This window comes from Ambystoma mexicanum, chromosome 2q, assembly GCF_040938575.1.
Source record: "Ambystoma mexicanum isolate Mex_15411 chromosome 2q, UKY_AmexF1_1, whole genome shotgun sequence".
In the NCBI taxonomy this organism is placed as follows: Eukaryota; Metazoa; Chordata; class Amphibia; order Caudata; family Ambystomatidae; genus Ambystoma; species Ambystoma mexicanum.
The window spans coordinates 707,462,084-707,487,219 of NC_090924.1; the positions used below are offsets into that span (position 1 = coordinate 707,462,084).

General features: G+C 43.7%; 1 protein-coding gene across 4 annotated transcripts in view; it reads left to right on the top strand.

The window, feature by feature from the left end:
* Window positions 1-25,136, top strand: part of ACTR3B (actin related protein 3B) — a 932,787-nt gene that overhangs the window by 744,450 nt on the left and 163,201 nt on the right. The gene's annotated exons all lie outside the window — the stretch shown is intronic.

Here is a 25,136-nt window from a genome sequence, read left to right on the forward strand (position 1 = left end):
TTCCCAGGTCACATGGTATAGAAACCAGTCTTTCCAGTTTCTGCCAAGCCAGCTTGCTCTCACAGGCAGTGCCCCTCCCAGCTCTTGCCAAGAGGAAGCTACATTTTACGACTGCGGTAATAAAAACCTTTGCCTGAGTGAAGAGGGCTTTGTTCACTCTCTTGCAGAGCACAGATAATTCAATTATCAGATAGATGGCATATCCTTAGTGTGGGCAGCAAAAGGAAGGTTGGCCTGGGAACACAGCTGTGACTCAAGTTTCCCTTCTGATGGGGGTAGTTGCCAGGCAGAATTCAGTTCCTTAAGCCAGGTTTCAGATAAAATGTCACTTTTTGTTCCCCAGTTCCTGCATTCAAATAAAACTAAACATTTTCACATATGCAGCTAGAAGGCTGATTCTAAGTTTAAAACTATGACATTTAAACAATTGCAACCTATGTGATACTCAAAAGTAGGTCACTCAGTCAATTTAAACATTTTCGATTTTAGTGTCTTTAAATCCAGTGCAACTTAAACTGCTGAAATCCACAGCGCAGCCAGTCTTGTTATAAGCATTTTTCTGGGCTCTTCATTTCCCAGATTTTGTAGGCACACAAAACTCCATTCTACCAAATGTCTGCTGGTGTTCAGTGAATATTTTGCACATATTGCAATGTTTGAAAATAGGCATTTTGACTTGCCTTCAGGGAAACAGAGTGGTTTTAAAACGCCGGCTTTTGGATAGTGGTGAGTACTGGTACTGCACCCATTTTTGGGATTTAAGAAATGAATTCCCCACAATTCTAGGTTGCATTTGGCAATCAGCATTGCCATTCCCAATGGTTTCAGACTACTGTGTGGCTAGTCCAATGGTGGTTTTAGGCAGTTTCCTTCTGTGCCCATAACATCGGCAAAAATGAATGGCAACCTATTCTTCATGCATTTCCCTGTGCATTTTCTGGGAAGCTCTGGCCATCATGATGTTTTCATGTCAGTACTACACAGTTTTGAGGTAGGGCTAGGATGCATGGGTAAATACATCCCACATTCCCCATTCCGAGTGTTACGCCCCGTGTTCCGCCTACTTTTGTGATGTGCGCTGCGCTATGTGCGATTTCGCAGTGGCCGTGGCGCAGGCCGTTGGATGACCTGTTCGCCAGCGTGCACCGCGCACTTTTTCAGCGCACATCCAATGTTTTTCACGCGCACGGACTTCCATGAATCAATGTGCGCTGGTTTCCCTGCGATTTCGCACTTTTACTGCGAATCGCACGTTTTGGCACCTCTGCGCAGGAATTTTCGGCGCACATTAATTCCATGAATCGACTAGTTTGTATATTATGAGATTGTATTTTAATCATAAACTTTATCGATATAAAGATATAAACAAGAAAATGGCAACACCAATGAGGAAATCTGGGTAGCAAAATCTTGATCAGATGAATTCAATTTAGGATTTACAAAGGCCCATCTCTCTATACGCAGCATAGTCTGGCTATGCTCAACCTAAATATCTAATAAAACATTTGAATTTACCGTTCCCCAAATGTCAACAAGTCTTATATCTATGAAAGATGGCTTTTGACTGTGTTTATGGTTAGGAGGCTTCCCTAGTTCTGATTATTGTTTTCATTTGATCTTCTGTTTTAAAGTGGAATGTCAAGAACTTTAGATGTCATAGTTAAGAAGTTTCATGAAAAATATATTTTTCAATTTGAAGGCAAGTTCAAGTAGAAATGTTCCCCTATAATAGATTTCTTCTATGGAGAGAGTTTCTCATTTAAGTGTTATTTAAATTGGGCTCTCAGGTTGCAGATAAGTGTCTGCCATGATGGGTCCAACTCTTTGTTGCATGAGCTGTGCCTCATTGCTAAAAGATTGATTGCAAAGAACTAGCTGAAATGCCCCTACTAGATCCTCAAATCCTCATTGCACGTGGATACTTTGAACGGCCCACTGGGCCTTCCACTAACCTCCAGGTATCAAAATGAAGAATGAATAAGCAGGAGCTGAAAGTAGCTCCTTGGTATACATCATTGACGTGACCAGGAGCTAGCACTAGGGAACAAGGAGCTAGTAAATAGTATTCCTCAAATCTAACTTTCATATAAGCTGCAAACCTATAATTCTGTCCATTATGCATGACCCATTATGCTTTATATGTTGTATAGATGTGTCCTAATGTTTATTTATTTGTGTGTGTTTATTTATTTCTAGGCAACAAGCAGGAGCTAAATGGCTCCCAGCTCCCCTCAATTTCAGACCCTGAACCTCCCTTCACTAAAATACCCACCCTCTATGCTCAAACACACCAAAGGCATACCCACTGAGCCACTCACACATAGCAATATAATTAGCCTCCAAATAACTTAAAACAACAGGAAGCTATGCCCCTTCAATCAACTTGCATATCACAGTCCTGGCTAGTGCATTATAGCACCATGGACCTGCCAGGCTCCCCTTTGGACACATATGTCCCTAGGCAAACGTCACTCTGTGGCAGGATACCAACTTGTAAGGTGGTGGTGAAAGGACCCTGAAGCAGCCAGGTCCACATGGAACACATGCTCGTGGAAAAATGCCAAATACATACATCCAATACACTTTGAAAAATACATGTTTATGGTCTTCTTTCGTTTTGTGACATAGAATTGTTTACTTGTTAGAAGGCCTGTTTTTCACAGAGCAAAGCATAAAAGAAGATAATATCCACTCAGCTCTACCTTTTCCAAACTCTGGCTGGGCCATAAAATAACATCTCTGCATGTCTAATGGATGGATTGGAGTGCAAGAGATGTACACCAGCCCTGATCGAACTATGATTAAATGAAATGGACCTACATGTATACAAATGTCCTTTTTAAAATTGCACACATGAGGTAAAATACATTTTCAGTTATACTTTGCAATGCTCAGGTCATTTGAGAAAGCAATCACAGTTTTGAATTCAGTGGAGCATCCCCCACAGTTCATGTATCAACACTATATATCAACATGTATCAATTATGAATACATGTATATGATTTCATAATTTTTATGGTACTGGAGCATGTAACAGATTTGTAGTGCAGTACCAAAAATGTACACCTCAATAGAGAGCTAGCGTCAGATCCAAAATTATGGGGACAAATGGAGTTTGACCAGAACCTCCTCTTATCACATGGCTAAATATTTTGCATCTAGCCAAATAGAGTGGTGTATCACTGGGACTGTCAGAATTGTAAGGGAACCAATGAGAAAACTTGTCCAATGAAAGATCACTGTATCAAATGATATTGCATCAGAAGTTTTATCATCTAGTGAAACCCCAACAAATAGGCAATTAGAGAGCTCTGGAATTCTAATAAGTGGGCAGATCCTATGTGACCAGTGAGGCATTGCAGCGGATGCCTGGTGGATACTTGAAAGACCCCTGAAGAATGCCTTGTCCAGAGGAAACCTCAAGCAAAGCTTTCCCTAAATAGGGCCAGATTACCGGAAAAGAATGATTGCTGGGGGCATATCTGACTGGGTGAGGCTGCCTGGAGCTACGAAATGTCATATTGATTCTGTGCTTTGAAAGACAAAACCAGAAATTAGTATATACATCCCTGACAGCAATTGAAAATCTATTAGGGAAATCGTTTACCAGCTAAGCAACTGAATGGGGGGCTGTAAGGGAGGCCATTGGAGAAGTGTAATGCACATTACTTTCTTACAGTAACCAAAGCAATAGGGGTTGCTTTTTAGCATTTAGGCGCAAAATGTACAGGTGGTAATATTTTTACAAAGGTAATTGCATGCAGGGGACCACCAATGATTACACTTACTTTCCAGTTGCTGGTCCCCTGCATGCAATTTTCAACACTCTCAAAGTGGAGTGTGAAAGTAAAGAGTAAAACATTGCGAAATCACCTTTACTCTTTACTTTCACTCTTCGCTTTGACTGAAACAAAACACAGCTAAGACACTTTGTGGGCTGTGTTCTATAATGGATTCCAATCGAATCTGCCTGCCAAGTAGCAGGTGCTATTATGAGGCATATTCCATTGCATTATATTTGTTTAACGCCTGCATGAAAACCACATGCGGGCATAAAAACCAAGTGCTATCCTGAGTTAGAGGAGGAATAATAATAATAATAATAATAATAATTTTGCATTTATGTAGCGCTACAAACCCTCAGGCATCTTAGTGCTGCTTATTATTTCCCACGGTGTGTGGTGCTCATTTATCGACCTCGGAAGGATAAAAGGCTGAGTTTGGCCCTGCTGGGATTCGACCCTGCGCAAGCAGGCTCTGCACAGATGTCAAAGTGAGGGCTGTACTCTCGGAAGGCAAAGCAGAGATGCTATCCCCGTTTTACTGACGTCCAGTGCTTCAAGATGGCTGAAAAATTAGTTGAAGTAGAATATGAAAGCGAAAAAGCAATTTTACTCTTTAATTGCCCACACCACTCAGTTTAAAATTACCTATTGAGTGTTTTCTAACAGTAGTCAATTAAGCGAAAGCCAAGTGTGTTAACAAGTGTATTGTAAGACTAGAATTGTGAACTGGTGTCAAATAATTCAATGTTTACAGAAGATTATTACACTTTTGACCTGTGGAAGCCATAGTTAGATCAAGGGGGAAATTCAGAGGACAGCCAAACCATTCATGTGAGATGAGAGGGAGTTTAGTTTGTCTAGTCCCAAACAATAATGCAAATTGAAATACCTTTTGAAATCTTTCTGATAACATTACCCTGAAATGAAAGTACCTTCTAGTAAAACAAGCTTATAAACGCCAAGTAGGATTGCTAGGTTAGTTCCAATCATTCCAGAGAATTATATTTCCATGTTCATATGCATTTTAGTTGAACTAATATGTTTTACTCTTCAAAAATGAAAACACAACACTTTCAAACCAAGCCAATAGATTCCTAATGCGACCCACCATAACTTGCATTTCACATATCTGCTTGCACAGAAACCAATGCACCACATAACTATGGGAGAATACCACACACACACAAAAAACAAATTGATGATGCATATGATGTAGATTTTCTCTGATACCAATAATTGTCGTGAATGGTGTAAGAAAAACTCCTCCTAAATGATTATTTGAAAATGTTCTCTAATGTCAACATGTGCTGGTGCTGTTAAAGGAAATACAGTGCATTAAATTGCCATTTGTTGATGAACATTTATTTTAAGGCATGCAACCCGACAAGTAGTGATAACTGGAGTATTCCTTGTAAATTGGTATCTAGAAGAAGCTATATAAATGTGATTGAATGGATGTTTGTGTGCATTGAAAAGTATCAAGAAAACCAGGAAGGCTATTTTTTCTCTGTTCTGTAGACAAGCTGCCTGTAATTGTATAATGGTATGGGGGTCTTTCCCAGCATAGTTCTAGGGGATTACCCATGTTTAGATCAAATACAGACCATTTCCTATCCCAGAACTTCGGGGTGGGATTGAGATAATAGGGGGTTTAAGGTATGCTTTGCAAATCAATTAAAACATCTTACAATAGGATATGCGATTATTATTCTTAGGCCAAGAACTAGATGCACAGTTGCCTTCTTGGATTTCTGGAGTTTGTTAATGAGGAGTTGGAGCAGTGCAGCATATAGGGACCTAGCATAGTAATCTGGAGCTGACTATCCCCACTAGGATAGCTTTGTGTTTAGGATTGAGAAGCAGCATGGTGTTCTGTAGGAACTGGAGTTTGTTTAAACCGCTATGGACCAAGTATGGTTTACAATGAGAAAGGCAGCTGCACACTTGCCATTCGTTATGGATTACCTCTGATGTTATACGTTAATTTATTTGACCTCAGCAAAGGGCAATCTTTATGTGGATGAATGCAAGTAGAGGGGCAATTAATGAAAGAATTCTTCAAGATTACAAGTGAGTTACCAAATTCAAGAAGTCCCTTAGTAACTTGGGAAGGACCCATGCCACCCATCAGGAAAACAGGAAGAGTAGAGGCACACTGTAGTTTTGGCAGTACATAGATATTCATTAGATTACCATTCTGTACAAAAAGTAACCTGGCATCTCGAGCACAACAAGGCAGGGATAGCCTATCATTGAATTTTCGGGCTAAAATAAAATACTTTATGCACTCAAGATGAGTAAGTGCTTGGAAGTGGGTGGACAGCATGATATTGTGACACAAAAATGAACATATTGGTGAATATACAGTGAAATTAAAGGGCCTTTGAAATACAGCTCTTCCAGTCACCGGTGTGGCAATGACCAATGACATTGAAATGGGCAAAGCAACACCTGACTGTTCTAACCAATTGCAAGGGGGAGGGTGGGAAGAGGAAGAGAGCCAGTAACAAGCAAAGGCCTACACCACAGGGACTGCACAGCCTAGATGCACGCAGCCTAGATGCACACAGCCAAGATGCACGCAGCCTAGATGCACACAGCCTAGATGCACGCAGCCTAGATGCACACAGCCTAGATGCACACAGCCTAGATGCACACCAGCTCAGAAAACCGGGTGCGAGTCCACTATATACCATGAAGAGCAGGAACAATTTTAGGAATAGGTGTGATCTTTAATCAATCCGATTTCGATTTTAAAACGTCATTTGGAAAAAGCCCTAAAAGTACACAAAAACGACCAACAATACACAACATAGTGGCAATATGATCAGGTAGATCTCTGTGATAGAGGGTGAAACCTCCACATATAGACATGGCTGATCAGCACGAGATCAAATCTAAAACATATTATTAGAGACCTGCCCTTACCTGATACAATCCAATCCAGGTACTCCATCCTTTTACCAGGATTGGAGATACAAGCATGGCTCCTATCGGTCTGCAAACGCAAATCCGTATCTCGCCTCTCAGCATCCAAGATAGATTTGACATTCCCACTAACCAGTAACAAATCTTAATACTGCCTTGATTCCTAAAATGGTATTAAATGTCTACTTTCAGGTAATACTTATGGATGAAGTGTAGCCACTTGATTATCAGGATATTCTCTCTAGGGAGAATATTCTTAGGATGTTTAGGTATAGAAAAAACATCTGTGTTAGTCCAGAAAGTCAACTCCATGTGAATGGGCCTTAATCTGGGGTCATCAATAACAAAGGGTTGATTCAATTCACAATGAATTGAAAAAAGGGGCGCTGGGCATGGGATGTTAAGGAGACACCTGACAAAGGCATCATCCTTTAATGGACTAGTATGGGCGTCCTCCATTCCCCAAATTCCAGAATCATAGAGGGCAATTGTTCCTAATTTTACATTGCAAATCTTCATGGTGGTTGAAATAGAATGGTATCATAAATAGGTTACTGAACTGATGATAGCTCCACATACTTGGGCTGTAGACTGTGTTTGTTCATTTACATGTGCCCTCCCACATCTGTTATGTGACAATACCTTGCCCAGGTAACTGAAAAAATCCACCCATTGAAGCTTAACATTATTGAGAATAAAGGAGGGGGAAGACCTTTTTTTAGCCCCAATAACCTTTGATTTTGTGGAATTTACCTTCAGGGCTCTCAATCCTATGACATCATTGTATCTAATGAAGCCTACAACGCACTAGGCATTCTGGAAATTAAAACAGCGTCATCGCAGAGCTCAGTACCGACATATGGACCCTACTAATCATAGGTACATCAGTGAGCAAAGACTTCAACTCAGACTCTAAAGCATTAGCATAAAGGTTGAACATATGTAGTGCTATGACACACTCTTGTGTCACACCCTTACCTTTGGTGAAGTAATCAGTAGACTTGCCACCAGATCCATAACGTACTACAAGATTTGGGGATATCTGAAGACCTTTTAGCACCACTCAGAGCCTGACCCTATTCACCATGTCGATAGAATCCACAGAGTGGGGACTCCTAGACCTGAACCGGGTGCAAGACCGAGAGATGTTTTGGTGGCCTTCCATAGCTTTGTCATTAATGAGAAGATTCTGCAATAGGCCAGAAAAGTGGGTAGTATCACCTATAATGGCTCAGAGATTTTTCTGTACCAAGACCTAGCACAGGTGACTTTAGCTAAAAGGAGGCGAATGACTCCCGTCTTGAAGCACCTGCGGTCCCAACAAGGTTGATCCAGGAGATTATAACTTTTGAGAAGCTCATCAGATCCTATAACGAGGTCCCGATAATAACGATCGGGGGAAGCCCAGCCTGGGGTTCATGGGGGACACACTCTCAATATTCCACTACCTTCTAAAATGGAGCAATTGACAATATTGACCTTGAATGTTAATGGGTTAAACTCCCCACATAAAAGGCAGAAAGTTGAGAGGTTTGTGCGAAAGGAGAAGCCCCATGTAGTTACACTGCAAGAAACGCATATTCGAACACAGGATTCCCACAGAGTTAGACTATGGGGATATGCTAGATTGCTACAGGCCACTCAGACCGCTAAAAAAGGGAGGGTGGTTATTGCAGTGCGAGATGGAGTAGACCTGGCAGTTAAGGCCTCACAGAGGGAAGATATATGGCAGCGGTATTAGAGGGCAGGGGAGAGGTTTATACAATTGCAACAATCTATGTATCTAATACTGGCCAGGATTCCTTCATGATGAAAACCCTCACCAAATTGAGTAAGTTTGCTGTAGGCCGCATTATACTAACAGGGGACTTTAACACGGCATGGGATCCCAACAGGGATAGAAGCAGGCTGCTTTGGGGGTCGCAGGGTGGGCCCTCAGGGGATTTAAAAGCAAAGATGAGGGACCTGGTGTTGGTTGATGTGTGGAGAGAAACTCAGGGGGATGCCCCCGGTTAATCGTTCTACTCATATGCACATAAAACCCACTTGCGCATTGATTACGCCTGGGTCTCAAGCTCTCTCGTAGGAAACATAACAAATGTCACGCTGTTCCCCATATCGTTCCCCGATCATGCTCCCATTATATTGGGGATCACTAGGCCACACGGAACACCTGGCTTGTGGGGTTGGAGATATCCCACGGTACTATTTAAGGACCCTATCCTGGTCAGAACTTGAACAAGAAATTGAAGAGTTTGTACATCATAACTGCTGGGAGGATACCACGCCACAGATATGGTGGGACGCCCTCAAAGTTACGATAGGGGGGAAAATAATAGCGATTAGAGTGAGAAGGGAACTGGAGTTGCGATTAGAGGACGACCGCCTGAGTAGTAGTTTCAAAGATGCAATGGCTCAGATGGCCGAGAAGCAAGCAAGGGCTAGTGAAAGAGAGGTCCGTACACTCAGGGCTCAGCTGAATCTTATCCACTCTAGAGAGGCGGAAAGGAACTTGCTGCAATTGTGGCAAAAATATTATGTTAAGGCGAATAAATCAGATTGCCTGTTAGCCAGGATGCTCCGTAGGGAGGAGGGAGACAGAACGATTTTGAAAATTAGGGGAGAGGGGGAGCAGGTATATAGCTTTAACAGCGAGATAGAGAGGGAGTTCCGTACATTTTATACAAACCTCTATTCCTCAAGCAACCCAGAGCACACGAGAGATACCTGGAAAGAGTTAATCTCCAACCTATACAGAGGGAAGATAGAGAACGGTTGGAAGAGGAAATAACTGTGGATGAGGTTAGAAAGGCGATCACTGCCCTGGCAACCAACAAGGCCCCGGGCCCGGATGGCTTTGTAGCTGAATTTTACAAGCTACATAAGGAAATCCTAATCCCCCATCTCACTAGATTATTTAATCACATAGGGAAAACTGGGTTGTTACCAAGGTCAATGGAGGAGGCAAAGGTGATTCTTATACACAAGAAGGGTAAAGATTCAGAGGTGTGCGGGGCATACCGACCGATCTCCTTACTAAATGTTGACGTCAAGTTGTACACTAAGGTTTTGGCAACTAGATTGGACACCATCATGCCCACAATAGTACAGGCAGATCAGGCAGGTTTCAAAAGGGGTCGCCAGACGGCTGACAATGTAAGGAGAATAGCACATTTTACCGAAAAAGCCCACAGGAAGGGGGTTCCGGCTCTCCTCCAGGCAATAGATGCCGAAAAGGAATTTGATCGGGTGGAGTGGAGCTTCCTTCGGGCCACGATGTTAGAATGGGGTTTGGCCCTAAGTTTACGGACCAGGTTATGGCTAATTATCAAAATCTGAATTCTAGACTAGCGATCAGTGGTCAAATATCTGGTCTTGTGGAGGTTGGGCACGGGACAAAACAGGGATGCCCCGTCTCGCCGCTGCTGTATGCCCTCCATTTGGAAGCTTTTCTGGCCGCTGTTAGGGCCGCAGTAAACATAAAAGGCATACCTTTTGGAGGTCAAGAGCATAAGGTAGCTGCTTTTGCAGACGACTTGCTCTTTTCGCTGATAGACCCAAAGGTATCTTTCCAGGCGCTCTGCGAAGAAATTGACCGATTTGGGCAAGTTGCAGGCCTGAAAATAAATCCAAGTAAATCAAAAATACTAAGCTTGGGAATATCACAGTCCACTGAGCGATTTATTAGGTCTATGCATGCCTTTGGTTGGGAAGTTAATCACATTAAATATATAGGAGTGCATCTCAAAAGGACAGTGGGGGAACTTTTTTGGGCAAATTACCTCCTCCTGACAGAGAAAATTAAATCAAAATTAGTTGACTGGGGTCCCCTAAACATTTCCTTGCTAGGACGCATTAATGTACTAAAGATGGCAATTTTACCTCTGCTTCTATACCATTTTGCGGCCCTTCCAGTCAAAGTCCCACGTAAGTTCTTCAGGATATTACGTAAGATTACGAGTCGGTTCATACGGAACCGAAAAAAGGCGAGGGTGGCAGCATCTCTCATGAGGACTCTTAGTTCCCGGGGGGGGATTGGGCGAGCCGGACTTCAGGGCATATTACCTTGCAGCTCAGATCAGAATCATTAGAGACTGGCAGAGAGATGACCGAAACAAGGTGTGGAGGCCAATGGATAGAGCGGTAGTTGTGGGGCATCTGGAGGGAATGCTTTGGAAACCAAAGGCAGATAGAACCCCCCAAATCTATGCAAGTGATATTACATCAGCTGCCGGAGAAGCGTGGGACGCTGCAGCAATAGGATCCCATATCACCACATTCCCTTCCCCATATACCCCTATCTTTGAGAACCCACAATTCACTCCAGGGTGCAAGAACATATTTGAGGCATGGTACAGAGGTGGCTGTCGAATGATACGGGATAGGTACCAGGAGGGTAAAGTTAAGGACTTAGAGGAACGCCACAGATATGGGTATATACAACTGCGAAACTGGCTTTCCCACCCTGTAATGTGTCAGACAGGCACACGATCGCTGACTCCTTTTGAAAAGTATTTAGACACGCACACAGGAGATAGGGGACTAATGGGGTCCATCTACAGATACATAAAGGAGGGGGAAAACCCCCCATCCAGGAAATACATGAAGAAATGGCAGGAAGACACGGGGACAGACACTGGAGAGCAGGAGTGGCAACAGTTGTGGAGTCAAATACTGAAATTAACCAGGTCCATCCAGGTTCACGAGATCTGGGTAAAATTATTAGTCCAGTCTAACCCCGATCAGATTGAATAATATCTATCCAACATCATCCGGGAATAATGGAGATCCTGTGGGGGAATTGGCCCTTGGGCCCACATTTGGTGGGAATGCCCAAAATTAAACACATTCTGGACTCGAATACGGTGAGCAGTGGTCCACACTTTAGGGAACGTGGGCGGCAAGAACAGCGGGCTGGACATGATGGGACTGGGGAATCCTGGGAGACATTCCCACCAGGTCCCGCCGAAAGGTATATGTTATTATGAGGATGTCAGCAGCCCTGGTGCTGGCACGTAGATGGAGGTCCTGAGAACCACCACAAGAGCACGAGTGGGTTACAAAAATGTGGTCGGTGCTAGCTATGGAGTGGCTCACCTACTCAATACAAGAAGAGCATATGAAATTCAGGACAGACTGGGGTGAATTAATAGGATATCTAAAGGAGGGGGTATATAGAGCTGGGTGCCCGAAGTCTATGACGTTGCTGGGAATTATAGAACCTCAGGAAGAATCAGATCCATAATCTGGGTGAAGGGAGAATTGTTCGTCCAGTGACCCTCGAATAGAAGGATGGAACCTTGAGACTCTTTATGACTTTCTACAAACTCTGCTGAGAAAAGAATAAGATGGGCTGCTTCTCCTGGATCAAGCGGGAGGGAGCAGGGAGGTGGTGTGGGGGGGAGTTACTTTTGTTTCCATTGGTTAAATGTTGTTGGTTGTTGATATAAGAAATGTTAATAAAAATCAAGTTTAAAAAAAAAAATCTATCGTAATAACATCAAGGCCATGGATTTCGTGAGCTACCTGTGTAGTAATGGCTTCACTTACTTCCCTCAATGTAAATTCAGGTGCCTAATTCCCGGGGAATACTTCATATGTTGACATTCAACTCCGATTCTATTCCTGTGGTGGAGTAAATTTCCTGATCCTGTTCTGCCCAAACTTGGGGACTCATTTTAGATTCCCTATGTATGACAGAGGATTTTTCCAATGACCCTGACACTAGTAACCAACATGTGCACACATTGTTCATTAGCGCTGCATCTTCCATCTTCTTCACTGTAGTTAGCGCCCATAACTGTTTTGTGACTTTACACATATGCTTACGTGCAGATCTCCTTGCTTTCACGTCATCCAAATTATGTGGGGATCGTTTAAGAGTGTTTATAAGTTCTCGTTTTGCTAACTTACCGTCCCGTGAGAACCAGCCTGCACTACTATGCACTCTCTTCTGATTTGCCTTTATGGGGAGAGCCCTTAAATGATGACAAGCAAACACAGCACATTTCTCAAAATTCGCCATAATTAAGTTGCGGCTACAGCTCTGCCCCAAGCAAGACACAATGTCATGAAGGGTTTATAGTCATAATGTCGACAACAAAAATGTCGACAGTCAAAATGTCGAAAAAAAAGTCGAAAAAAAAATGTCGACTTTTTTTTTCAATGGATTTTTTTTTTTAAATGGGGGGGTTCCCCCCCCAACCCCCCTTTTTTAATTTTTTTTTGTAATTTTTCCCTTTTTTTTAACTCCCGAACCCCTAAAATAAATATATAATTAAAAAAAACGAAAGTCGACATTTTTTTTTCGACATTTTTTTTTTCAATATTATGACTGTCCACCGTCATATGAAGAGTATCTCTAACTATTGGATGAGTGAGGAGTTCCGGGGACACGTTAGCCCATTCCTATATTAGGCACTACATAAGGTGCGGTGGGCGCAGAAGATTTATAGCCCCCCATACTAAAAGATCAATAACATTTCAGGACACTCGTGGCCATTAGTACTCATACCCTGCTGGCGATGTCTTCCACATGTCTCAATCCAACCCTTTTACTGACCCCCTTTCCCTGCTACTGTGCCCTCCCACTTCTTGTTCTTAGGCTTCAATCCTTCTTCCATTCCTCCATTGTGAATGACTGCCTCCTCTGAAATTTTTATTCTCTATCACAGATTTCTATTCAATCCCCTCTCTTTCCAGTAGATTTGACTTTGTAACCCCACCTTGCCTGCCTTCATTTTGTCTGTTGTCTGCCTCCCACATTCCCCTTTTACTCCCCCCACTGTTTATTGATCTCTCTGGGCCTTGCTCTGCATGTTCTGTGAGCGCCCAACTCTCCCCCTCTCTGTCAGTAAGTATGCAGGACTGACAAAAGGACTCCCTCGTGGCGATGATGTAGAGTGTTGGAGAGCCTGTGAAAATGCTTAACATCACTAGGAAGTAAGGATGCATCCCACATGCATGCACACAAATGCACACAGGTCTACCTACACCTGGTTTCACATACGCTACACTCGTACAGTAGAGAACCCGAGTCATGAGGGCACTGCATTGCTAATGTTTCCCAAAAGGTGGCATCAAATCTGCCCTCAAGTCAGGACTTAACTGCCTCCTTTGCCGCTATTGTATTCCCACTGCACCAGGCCTCACAGAACATTGGAGTAAAATGCAAAGGTTGTAGAAAGTATTACATTTGAAATGCATAGGACTGTTTACACAAAAACTGTAATTACAGATATGTAGCATAACATATATGTACATGGTCTAGGGCTGAAAATGAAGGTGGCGCTCTAACGCTTGCACCCGAATTACACAAACACAGAGAGGTATGAAAAATGAGCACCCAGGTGGGTAATAGGAAGATTAATCAATGCTTTTAGCAAGACACACATATGATATTCCATATGTAAATACGAAAGGCAACGCAAAGTAGCCAGTCCTTCACTTACACAATAACTATAAGCGTTTCTCCTGGCAACGAAAGTCAGTGTGATTCAAGTGTGTAGCATGCTCACAGCTCCCCAGCGTGAGACAATGACGTCAAGCAGAGAGCAGCAGCAAAGCACCCATCCCTCTTCCATGACATACAAAAAGAAGTCTAATTACAACCCTACGTCAGTTTGAAATGTTAGCTCCTTGCCTGCCCAGAGCCCATATGACTGTGGCACAGGCAGGCAGGGTGGGACTCGGCATGGGATGCAAACCAAGTTTTTGTGACCGTGCCCCTCCTTTGCCAAATTGCTGTGCCACACCTACTCACAGAGACATGGTTGCAGTTCGACCCTTGCAGCATGATGTTCTCAAGCACACACTTCTGCATGTGCTGGGTATGGGTGGGGCAGGTACCATGCACATTTGCAAATGGCGCGTGTCTCCATTACCCCCGCCCCCAAATAGAGCAAGCCGACCTGCTCACTTTTTGGACTCCAGTCAAAGAGCTGCAGCGTGTATCTCATCACCACCTTGCCAAACTGCACCATGCTCGAAGCACTGATCACGAGGACAGAGCTGGACTGGAAACCGAAAGAGGCACTGGAAATAATTTTCAAAGTGGCCGCAAATTGCACATTTACAGAAAGCCCAACCCCTTTCCTTTGAGAACATGTGGAAATAAAAAGTGTACCAGACAAAAGAGGCCCAGGGTACAGAGGCCTACTGGGAAATCACCATAGTTCCCTACAGGCCATCCCAACACTGCCCTGACTTTCAGTGTAATCAGTAGTTCATTTTAAGGTTATGTTCATTGTCCGCCAGGCCTATTGCTGCTATTCACATCATAAAGAGGTGTTCAACCTATCCTGCCAGCATATCACTTAACTAAGCTGCAAATCTATGAATAATTTCAGAAAGGCCAAGCAGAATTTTCTTAGCAGGATCAGCCAACCTATTTTATTTATTTTGAGTGCACCCTGTGTGAAATGCAGTAACTTTGCAGCTCACAATAAGTAAGGTGGAGAAAGGGGTACACTGATCCATAACCTTAAAACATTCAGTTCTGGGAAGTGCAAGAGGTTGATGCAGGGACCCAGGACCTCAACAAGGTGACCATGGAGTGCTTGTATCCGAGACGGTCGATTGCCTGCTTCTGCAATATATATGCAGGTGCTTTATGAAAGTATGGGATTTATAAAACGCAAATCTAGCTAGGAAGAATCAAAGCTCTGTTTAGGGGACCCACTTGTTTACTGGTAGAGTGTGGGAGTTTGCAGAGCCGCTGGGATGGGGAGAAGGAGCAGAAGGGGGGCATAGTTGAAGAGATTTAGGGGGACACAGCATATCTTCACTCTCCAGCTTTAGAGTAAACAGGAGCGTTACCGTCTCGGATTTACTCCTCAAATATTTCTTCAACTAACCCTTTATAGGCCTCGGGTCGATACAATTGGATCGTGGAGAATCACCTGTGGACAAATATGTTGATTAGACTTAATAGCCCACAATAATAGATTGTGTGACTTTTCAATAACAGTGCAATGTGTGTGGCATTTGATAACAGGACGCTTAGGAAGGTACTTTTTGAATTCCACTTCATGGCTATGTCCTTGGCTAATGATGTTTGCAATTGTTCAATTTGATTTGTATTTCATTTGTGTCCTCACAGCTGATTTCCCTAATCGATGAAGGGAGAGAGGTCTTATAGTATGTACCTGCCTCTGTAACAACTAGGAAGTTCCTGCTGAGATCAGCTGTTGATTTTCACTTATTAACTTTTTTTATCAGTGTACAAAAGCCAATTAAAAATTCACAAGCATGTCTCATGCGGTCATATCATAAACCCAATCCCCGGTGGGATTAACTGGCGCTGAACTGCACATGTTCATGGCCCCTCGGTCAGCCCGTTTATTTAAAACAGTGGAACAGGCTTAAAACAATGTGGGCCACAAGTGTGCTATCATTGAAATTAAAGCATTCGCATACATGGGAGACACTTGTCACACACAAAGAGGCCACATCGCGAGGGCATGCAACCCTCAGCAGCACACATTTCCAGTGTGGGCGCACTGACAGAAAGAGTGGACGTTTTGTGATCACTGCCCAGCTATGACTGTAAACTGCAGAAAGCCAAGTGCATGTCTTCCAAATATTCGGACTGGTTTTTGCTGCTAACACGTACACAAAAAACGTCACAGAACAGAACCAACTCCTGGAAGCCCCAATCATATTACGTTTCTTGGCACAAGTGGGTTGTTAGTGCAGCATAATTGTTTTAACCCAAAACAGTATAGCAAGTCATAACCCTCTTACAAAACTGAGCACCTGGACAACTCAGTTTACTGCCCAACGCCCTGTGTGCTATGTAACAGGACTAGACATTATTGGAAATTGGCCTGCTTTTCTGTGAATGACTGGACACATGAGCCGACTGCTCTGCAATAATTCTCTGCTACAGAATGCTTGCCTCCAGCTCTTGGCGTCTCTTCATCGAGAGTACTCCTCCAGTGAAGCTGCACCTTTCTACCGGCATTGTAAAAAGAATGCCGAGCCTCACTGTTAGCAGGAGGTTAAGGAAACCATTCAAACCGAACAATGTATTGTGCTATATGCAGGGATTTGTACAGTAGGCCATGCTGGTTGTTAAAACATGTGAACACGGATAATGGTGGCAGCCCGAGTCTCAAAGTTGCAGCACCAAGGAATGCTTCCGCCACGCCGTGTGAGGTGCCTGGCTTGTGGAGGACCTAAAACACCATAACATTAAACAAAACCACACCACGAAACAGCGCAACACTCCAAAGCACACTAATATTATTTGTATTACACTGATTACTAAGAGGCAGAGCAAGGCACAGGCTTCTGTCATCCACTCTTCTCATACTATATATCCGGCTATAAGCACATTATTGCACGTATGCCGGATAGAGTGCCCCCTTTTTAAGTGACAGTGCAGCTACAGAACCTACTTTAGTTGCAAACTGTGGGTGTCCTGGGAATGTGAAATAATCTCAACATCCCCTGCCCCATCCAATGGTTCCATGTAATAATGTTGCCACAAAAATCGGCGACCATATATATGGCGATATTATTACCTGATACCCTGCAAATGTGTCGGGCTGGTACTGCCAACATTAGCCTGCCTGATGCACACACACAAAAGTACAAGTGCGAAGCACAGAAGATGACAAGTAGAGTCCCTGCCCGCCCCCACCTTTCCTCACGCCCCAACACAATTAAAAAGGTCTCTGTGGAAATTGCTAGCCATCCGCAACATCAACCCTAGTGCCCAGGTAATAATTTCAAAATAGGTCTGAGGCTCGGACCTGCAATCTTTCCGCGCCGCGCAGGTCATGCTTGGCAAGCATGTCCCCTCCTACCTCTCGGCTTACCCGAAAGAGGAAGTGCAGAATTTTTCTTTCATTAAAAAGCATACAAGCAGCGAGCAATTCTTAGCTTACTTAGCAAAGTTTATCATGGCAATACATGTCGTGTTTTGGAAGCTTTCAGGCTGGTACTGCTGCCCCTCTTTGGGCAGGTCTTCTACAACAGAACTTGAGGGAAAACAAGTAAACTGCTTATGAAATGTATATCTTGCTACGGAGTTCCGTCAGACACATTAGTAATGTATGTGGTTTTCTCAAGTTTGAGCAGCACCAGTAACAAAAATAAAATAAGTGTGCCAAATCTTACTTATACAGGGCCAAGCCTGTTGCTGCGCTCAGCCAAAACCTCCTTCAAGACGCAGTAGGTCACCGATGTAATGAAGAATTGATGCAGTCTGAAAGCTCATTCCCGGATCACTGTCCGCATGGGCCCGGGCGTCTGCACCTGCGCAATTGTACGGCACGTGCACTTCCCTAATGATTGATGACCGGTGTTTTGCTCCCCACAATGCGCAGGCGTGAGCTCCAAATGGCAAAATCCATGGGCAGAGCAGCAAACCATACGCTGCCTGCCAGTGACCTGGAACACGTCATGTAATGTTCCCCTCCCTGGTCCTTAGTGCACTATGTGAAGCAAAACAAACGTGAATGATTTTGTTTATCTATGTATCCTTCCCCCCAAGAAAAGAGGCCCTATGTCCCTGAGGCCTACTAGGGAAACTCCCGGTGTCCTGGTGGGCCAGGCCAGGCCTGCACAAGGACCTGGTGGAAAGTGCTATAAATGCATGCAGACGCTTTGACTTTTACACTCCCTTTTTAGTTGTGTGAAAACACAAACCATCCTCGTGCCACCCTCTGATTGTTGCCCTCTCCATGCACCATCAGACCCCTTCACCCTCACCATCCGCTACTCCCACCACAAATAGACTCTGAACGCCTATAACTCTTAACTCCACTGATACACCCTGACACCTAACTGGACACTACCATACCTGATGAAATGCAATGGAATAATGTTTAATGTAATTAACATTTTACTCCTTACCTATGTGCCCTTGGCCATGTAAAAAAAAGCCATTGCTCTCTGCATCATCACCCGTGTGATAGCAATTCTCTTGTACATTGTGCTATACAAGTAGTCTGCAGCTCCATTTGCTTTGGACTCTGACACCCTCACCACTGACTATGATGGCAAGGTCTGCTGGGAGTTGTAGTCCAAAACATCTATCGTTCCAAAGGTTGCAGACCCTTCACTATGTGCAATAAATGAATACTGAAACAAGTGTTAAACACAACCCAACTAATGTAAAGTGAGTCTTTTGAAAAAAAAAACTACAATGGTTTTGCAGGGATGTTTATTTGTTATTTACATTTTTTGTAAAGCTGGGAGTATAGTCTTGGATAGGGTGGTTATCCACCTAGATTAGAAGGTCTCAGGGTGTACTGTGTTGCCTATGCGGACGATCTCATGCTACTCGACTTCACTACAGCCTGTCTTCAACGTTCCCTTGAGGGTATTGCCTCTGATCTAAGTCACAAAAGTTTGGTGATCAACCCTTCTAAATCCCTAACTATGACCAAAACTAGTAAAAGGTGCAAAAAACACTTCTTTTGGAAAATTAACAATGAGAGAATCAAAGAGGTTGAGTCTTTGTGTTACCTGGGATTGATCTTTTCAGTGAAAAATGCCTTGGTGAAACAGAAGAATAGAATAAGGGATAAGGCAAGAGCATGTGTGTCACTGTTGAAATCGATTAAGTACAGGTTGTGTGCCTTTTCTTTACTTGTGTTGAATTCTGTCAAGGGAAGGTGTCAATGGTCTTATATGGAAAGGAGTTAGTAACGTTCGGTAGGAGAGTGCATTTGGACACTATCAAAAGGCCTTGTTAGGGGTGGGCCCCCTGGTCCGGCCAAGCTGCCCTGGGAGCCTGCGGGTGCGAGCCCATGTAAGGCCTAACTCCTTCCTCTGCCCAATCCCGAATGCCAGATCCACACACGAGGCAAGGAATTACCGTGGTTTATTATAGCCAAAGCACCACAGGGATCACATACATGGAAGAATGTCCACGCATCTCTCAATGGACCCTGGCTTGCAGGAAAGTTTTGGTGGCATCGGACATCACGATTGGTGTAATTTTTGGGAATCGTCTCAAAAACCTATCTTCACTCGGGATAGGCTGTTGAGTAGTAGGTTCCATATAGAAACTTATGGATGTGGTGCGTTATTGGACAATGTAGTGTCAGGAGGTACGCTTGGCTATGCCCAAAAGTTGTTACACTAAATTTGTTACAGTGGGCAAGCCCCATGATTGGTTGCTGACCCCCCCTGTCCACACCTAGGGTCCGTGTTTGTGATTGGGTGAGCCGCGAGGCCCCAAGCCTGGGACAACCTCTGTTCCCAGCCTGCAGAACATCTGTGAATAGTGCCTTGTGCATCTATGTATCTGCAAGGTGCAACTATGTGTCGGCATCGTGGCAGTGTGTAGCCCATAGCTGTAATTAGCGTGCTCCAGTTGCCAATGTAGAATTGTAATGTGACTGTAACAACTTTGTTGCAGCTATTGTCTGGACGGTAGAACAGGTTGCTCTTCTCAGGCCCCAATCTTGGCAGCCTCTCAGCTTGGCCAGATCACGTGCTTGGAGGCCACGTCTGTGAGGCGGGGATCTTCAAATTATTCTGTATTTTGTCGGAGAGCTCACCTCTCCTGCAGCCGGTGTTACTCAGGTTCAGAGGGAGGAATGTCACTTGCAACATTGCAACCTTGGCGGCGGCTTCGCTCCTGTTACAGTAGTTCAGGTTGCACATAATTTCTGAGAGGCTTGGAATCCCCTTCCTGAGCCAATCACGGGCTGCTAAATTTCCTAAGCCATAGTCTGGCTTCTACTGTACACATCTTCTTCTTGTCTATAGGTTAGTATGTTATGGCTGTCAGGTCTCTTGAGTGCTCCTGCCACACCATTGGGTTATTTGCATATGAGCACCTGCAAGCATTTACACAAACTCTTCTTGCTTCTTGTGTTACCGCGGTGCTGTAACAGGCGTAATGACAAAATAATAAACGTGCAGATGCAGACAGTATGTATATGTCACTGTCCTTTAACTATAGAGCTCTGCACCTGTGCTCTTTATGTAGTTGAATGGGTGTGCATGTCCAGGGTGTGTGGATAGCATGTGCGCTTCATGTCTAACGTAGCTAAGTCATCATGGGGTCTCTAACGACAAGTGGCTTGGTTTCTTAGTGCTTAGTCGAGTCTTTCCATGTAACCGCCGCAAGCTCAGTCTTGCCTCTCCTCGTTGATTCTGGGTAAGATTTACACTACTGCTGGATTGTAGGGTCTGCTGAGAGGGTATCTCTCGTGATAATTATCCATCATGGGAGCAGTGGGAATGTATGCAAGTTCATATGTCTGACGGCTATATTGTCGCAAATTCTTCTTCCTGTTGAAGGGTATTTTGGGACAGAGGGCACGTTCTGGTTCTCCCTCTTCAGTCCCCCCTCTTGTCGACTTGTCGACCACACCACCATTATCTACTCCGTCGTCTAGTAGGTGCCACACTTTCGTTATTCCTGCTACGTGTCCATAGTAATTGACATAATCTTCAAAGGACCAGTACATGTAGACGCAACATCCTTCAGGCTTGTAGTATACCCACTTCCCTACGTACTTCTTCGGGTTGCTGGGGTTTTCTACCTTCATTCCAGGCAGGATTATGTCAGATGCTGCTATCTGTTGTCTCAGCCTCTCTCTTCCCTTGATGATGTCATCCATTAGTTCTCCTTTTTCTAGTACCATAAGTAGTTGTATTCCTACAACTTCTTCTGCTGTCTTCTGACATCTTGTAATGCACATCTTTATTCTGAGCAGAGATGCTGTTCCCAACATCAGTCCTCCAGCCAGTACCTTTAGGCTATCTGCCAGCCAGAAAGGCATTGTCACTATACAGAAAGGTACTCTCCCTATCTTTCGGTCTCGGGGTATCAATTCTCAAAAGGGAGGGTTACAAAAGCTAAATGAACAGAGAACAGAGAATTGATTACCCCTCTCTGGACTGCTTGAAGGTTAGAGATTGGTGGAGTTTTTACACTGTCCTTAAAATACAGACAAACATGTTTGATACATTGTTAACACTTTTTTTGACATGATCACGGGAAAAGACAAAAGTAGAGCCACAACTATACTTAATACTTAATTTATTGTTGGTTGTTATACAGAATTTAAAATGATTATTAAGAAACTGGACATATTCAATACATATTCATCACAGTTGACATGGGACTAAAACACATAATCACAGGGGGTGTAAGTCACTAAATAAACATTACTATATAGGAATAACTCAAATGACTACTATTATTTGTAGTCTTTGTTCAGATCATTGACATGTTTCGAGTACAATTTTATATTAGACACTATCCCTAGTGTATTTTTAAAACAAGTATACAGGCCTTCTTCAGGACAGAGTATTTCTTCCAAGTCGCTTCAAATTAATGATTTACCCCAGAGTATGAGGGGCCGGTGAAGCGAGGCGCGTTCCAACGTTTGATGAAATTTCGTAGGAGCACCCTGTCACCTACTCGTGTGTCCACATTGCTGATATACTCAGGGGTGTCGTCCTCTGGCCTTGCCTTTGTCTGTTGTATCTGGTGAGAGATGAAAGAAACGCTAGAAACAAGTGAAGTTAATTAGTCATATAGTTCTTGTCCCAACACCTCTGCTGTTTTTTGGCAATCCCTCGAGCCCTTGTGGGTGGAGTTAACCAGAGGTGCATTCTGCGTCCTGTAACCACCTCATGGGGCGTTAAATGGTGGTCGTACCCTGGCTTATTTCGTAATTCAAACAAGGCAAGATGTAGACAATAAAGCCAGTTAATCTTTGTGCTCTGCTGAATTTTTACAATACACTCTTTCAGGAGACCATTGAGACATTCACACAGTCTGTTTGCTTGTGGAGGTATGCACAGGCAAATTTGTGTTTTATTCCTAGCAGGATAGTAATATGTTGGAACAGTTAACTGGCCAAGTGAGGTCTGTTGTCAGACTGCAGGACCTCACAAACGCCCCATCTTGGGAATACTTCTCTGACTACAAATGTTTGCTGCTCTAATGGCGGTCAGCATGGGAACATGTCACAGCCTCTACCCACCTGGAGAAGGGGCAGACCACCACAATCAAGTAATGGTATCCTTGACATACCTGGATCATGTCCACATAGACAACATGGAGGTGTAGGAATGGGCTTAGGGCTGGGGTCCCATCTGCCCCTCTGATTCCCTTTGTGAGCCACCTTGCCATCTCTGAATGTACTGTGGAGGTGACATAAGCACTATCTGAATACATTGTCGTTCTTTTCCCCAGACTATTTTGAAATGCCAAAATGAATGCCACCAATTCTGCAGCTTGTGCTGAGTAATACGGGGGTAAACGGACACTGTATACTACTTCACTTGTTCAATCTTCCTTCAGCCTTACCACCGCTGCTCCAGTTCTCCTAACCCCGTCAGTCTGGTCAATTGTCAAGGAGCCGTCAATGTACAACACCTCTACCCTCTCAACTGCATCCTCCTCTACCTTGCGCGTTTCAGTGAAGAACTCAATGTTTTGTATGCAATCATGAGCCCATTCTCCTGATTGGTGAATATCTGCTAAGAATTGTGCTGGATTGACATTCTTACACCTCAATATCTTTAATTCCGGCCTTGATAATATTATTTCATACCCTGTTGCACTTTGTGTTGTTAGTGTGCTCTTTGGTTTATGCAGTATAGCAAAGAGGGCATGTTCCACGTAAAGCGTTGTTGTGCATCCTATAGTTATTGATGAAGCCTTTTCTACCGTGAATGCTGCAGCAGCCAAATGTTCTTCGCACGGGAAGTGTCCTTTCATTACTGGATCCAATTGTGCACTGTAATATGCAACCAGTTTATGGCCCATACTTGTCTTCTGGGGCAGTACTGCTTTCATAACCACCCCATTGGTGTGTGAAAACAGGAAAAGTAATTTTTTGTAATCTGTGGTTGCTAACACTGGTGCTGTGCTTATTACTTCTTTCAATTTGTTGAAAGCCTCAGTCATTTCTCTCGTCCAACCCAGTGGCTTTGCCTCTCTCTGTGCTCCTTGAGGGCCATTAGAAGTGGACATGTATAAGAGCTATAGTCGAATTATGTTGCACTCCCTTACTGTTTTAGGTTGGGGAGTGTTTTGTATTGTCTGTGCTCTTTTTGGGGCTACGTGTCTCCCATCTTTGGATATTATCTGCCCAATGTATAATACTTCCTTTTGGTAGTAGTGAAGTTTGGCTTTATCTACTTTATACCCCTTGTCTGCCAGCACTGTCAGTATGTGTACTGAGTTGTTCCTGCACACTCTCTCTGTTTTACTACAAATTAGTAAGTTGTCTACATACTGTGGTACTCTGCTGTCTGTTTGGACATTTGCTAGGTCCATTTGTATTACTCTGTTGAAAATGGATGGTGACTCACAGTACCTTTGTGGCAACCTAGTATGTTTCCACTTCTGGTTGCGGTACATAAAACTGGTCAAATCTTGTGAGTCTGGGTGCAATGGTATTGAGGAAAATGCGTTTTTCAGATCTATAACAGTGAAGTATGTGGCTTCTGCTGGACTTCCACACAGGATCATTGCAGGGTTTGCTGCCACGGGATATTCTGCTTCTACAATGTGATTAAGAGGGCGTAGATCTTGGATAAAACACCATGACCCCCCATCTGCCTGGTGCACAGGGTACACAGCTGTGTTACATGGAGATTCTGATGGTACTAGGATGCTTCTTCGAATGAGGGCACTGATTGTCTCATAAATGCCCTCATCTGCCTCTTTTGTCAGGGGGTATTGCTTTAATCTAAGTAGTATTGCACCAGTTTGCAGTTTTATTTTCACTCCCCCTATACTTTTTATGTACCCCGCGTCATAGGGACTTGTGGTCCACAGGTCATTGGGTACCTTGGCCAGGTCCTTCTCCAAGAATGGGGGTGGAGCTTTCAGTGCCATTGCCATTTTCTGTGTTACTTTCCTGTATGTGATATGTAGCCAAAAGCCCACACTCATTTGTAATATAATTTGTCTCGCCTCTGCCCTCTGAAAACAGCTCCTCATCTGTCACCTGAGTCAATCTGCATCCTTCTGCCACTGCAATGATTGCCCTCCATGCTTTCCCTTGATCATCTAATGCATGTACTACGATCCAGTCCTGTCGTACCACAATCATTTCCATGTCTGTAGCTACTGCTGTTCCTTCTTCATCTGATGATTTTGCTGATCTGAATAGGTACTCACCTCGTCTTCACCATACCTTCACTACAATCCCTGGCAACCATGGAAGGGCTACGTCTGTTCTGTATTGAAACAGTTCAGGGTCTGCTGGCTCACTCCTCTGCACTGTTTTCCCACAGTATACCTGGACAAGTTGTCTTACAGTGAGCATGTTTATTCCTGGTATTCAGCATATTATGCCTTTGTCTGTGAATGAGATGGTCATGTTGAGTCTGCTCGTTATGTCTCGACCTAATATATTTACAGATGCATGTTTGGAGTAAAGTAAGGGTAGGGATAGGTCATGCTCCCCAATAGATAAGGAGATGTTATCA